This window comes from Sardina pilchardus, chromosome 6 (genome assembly GCF_963854185.1).
Source record: "Sardina pilchardus chromosome 6, fSarPil1.1, whole genome shotgun sequence".
Classification (NCBI taxonomy): Eukaryota; Metazoa; Chordata; class Actinopteri; order Clupeiformes; family Clupeidae; genus Sardina; species Sardina pilchardus.
This window is the reverse complement of record NC_084999.1, coordinates 24,735,743-24,738,168: the sequence shown is the minus strand read 5'-3', so window position 1 is coordinate 24,738,168 and position 2,426 is coordinate 24,735,743.

The window sequence follows — 2,426 nt, the reverse complement described above, 5'->3', positions numbered from 1 at the left end:
ACTTTTTTCGGAGGTCGGGACTTTTTAAAGGCGGGTCCTCCGAGGTTCCGGGCTGCATGAACACAGTATAATTCGCGCCGCGGCCTCACGTAATGGAGGAAAACAGCTTTTTTGTCCCAGAATGCATTGCGCCGCTGACTTCCTTTCCCATTCTCTATATATGTTCTGAGCCAGCGTATTTCAGCTTGGACGCAACGTGACAGTTTGTTTAAAAATTCACAACTTCACATTGTATTGCGGAGTGATTTATTATTAGCTGTGCAAAATCTGAGTTGAAATGTCCTGGGATATTTCAACTCATGGACCGTCCCTCGGCCAATCAGAAACAAATAAATAGTTCCATCGAATCCAATTGTTGTTTAAAATGCAACATTACGTAGAAAACATTTCATAGTCTTATATTATCATAAGTGTTTAATGATTTAATTATAGTACACATGCTGTATGCTTGACCCCAGCTGTTGAGCTGGCACTAAATGGAAGTTTGGGAGGAGCATGACGGAATTTGACACACCTCCTTCTTCAATCAGTCAGGTTACTAAAGCCTACTAAGAATCTTTCCCAAATCTTGTCAGTGTAACGTTACGTGTCCATTATCGCGGCAAAAGCCACCGCATCGCACATAGCCCATTCATTTCCTATGGAGAGCGGCACGGCGTAGTTAACGCTTCCGCAAAGCACCTTGGGAAGGCGGCGCGGTCATTTGAACAGAGGCGATGCGTCAAGAACTTGGGCTCTGCTGAACTTTATGCAAATGAAAGCGGTAAACGCGAGGCAGCTAGCCAATGAAAGTACGTCTTTGGTAAACAAGTGTTCTCCTTTGCTCTAGTCCTCCGGTCCGGAACCATAGCCTGCTAGAAATATTTGTTCCGCCTGCTAATCGTCTCGGTTTAATGAAAATATATAAGTTATATAGCGGCTAAGCCATTAAGTTTAGAACAAGTTTGCCACTGCACCCTATCAAAATGACATTGTTGGCGACTTGAACCAAGACAGAAAGGTGCTTTGGAGGAACATGGCAATGACATTTGTGAGTATTTCAACAAAATATGTTAAAATGACTTGCACTGGCTAACCCAGCAAACACGCCCTTGCGGGGCCCATATGGGGCCCATGCGGTATTTCTTCGGGTAGTGTGGGCTAGGGCCAAACCCATACAAACCCATGCAGGGCCAGCGTGGGCTTGCCCAGGTCAGGACCAAACCTTTGGGCTCTCTGTGGGCTCTCTTTGGGCAGCCCACAATTAGCTGATTGCCCCCAGAAAGCCCCTGCTGGCCCAGTGTGGGCTAGCCCATTCTGGCCCAGAGGAACTTTTGTACCATTGGGCCCATGCAGGTTTTTTGTGGGCAGCCCTCACTCATAGGATTTTTTTTTTTTTTTTGGACCAACCAATGTACAAAGGCATTGCAAACCAAAAACAAAATACAGTATGCATCGTTCAGTGAATATTTTGATATTCTGTCCCTGATATTACTCTACACTCTAAAAACAGATTGTTCAAATACTAATATCATTGGTAAAGCCAGCATTGGTTGTTTTAACCAGAGCCCGTCCCTTATTAGACATTCTGGTTTTAACCAAGATGTTACTCATAACCAATCAATTGGTTATTCATCAATCAATGTTTTTGGTTGAATAGTCTACTTAGGCTATCTGTATTAGTTGAAAGCCAATGTCAGAAAAAGGGATAGCCTAATGGTTGGGGGCTATTTTTGTTTTCTAAGGTGGCCTTCACATTTTGGCATGTACTTTGATCGAACTTTAGCCCCAAGGTAGCATAACATGTACCTTTTCTGGAAACAAAAAAGGCCTACAAACAGTCACGTGTGTTGTTGGGGAAGGGGATATCGGGGTGACCGATACGGTCACCTCAAGTCTCAATATCAGCAGCCCTCCCTCACCAAGTGATGCAGCAACTTTAAACTGCCTTTGGTGAGGAGGCAGAGATGCAGGGTTGCCAACTTTGGGTGTTTGGCTGGAGTGAGATTTTGTGAAGTTAGGGGGGGGGGGGGGGGGGGGGGGGGGGTTGCAAAAGGTATCAGCACAATCTTTAAGTGCAGGCCCCTTGCCAGACACACGGGCCGCCTAGACCACAACATATACTAACATGGTTGTTACACAGGTGAATATAATATATCAGCATGGGTTTCTCAATGTCATTTAGTGGTGTTGTAGACCGATACAACTCACATCCAATACAATATAGCTATTTACAGAAGGCTGTACTGTAGGCTAGGCTATCTATCTATCCATCCATACATAAATTTAGGTCTATATATCTCATGCATCAGTTAGGAGCCATAGCCAGTGAAAAACATTATAAGAATTTTAATGTGTCACAATTGTTTTGATATTGACAATCAGTCAATAATTTTAATATCTCTTGATTTGATTTGGGATGCTAATGCTTGTTTTCTAGTAAAAAA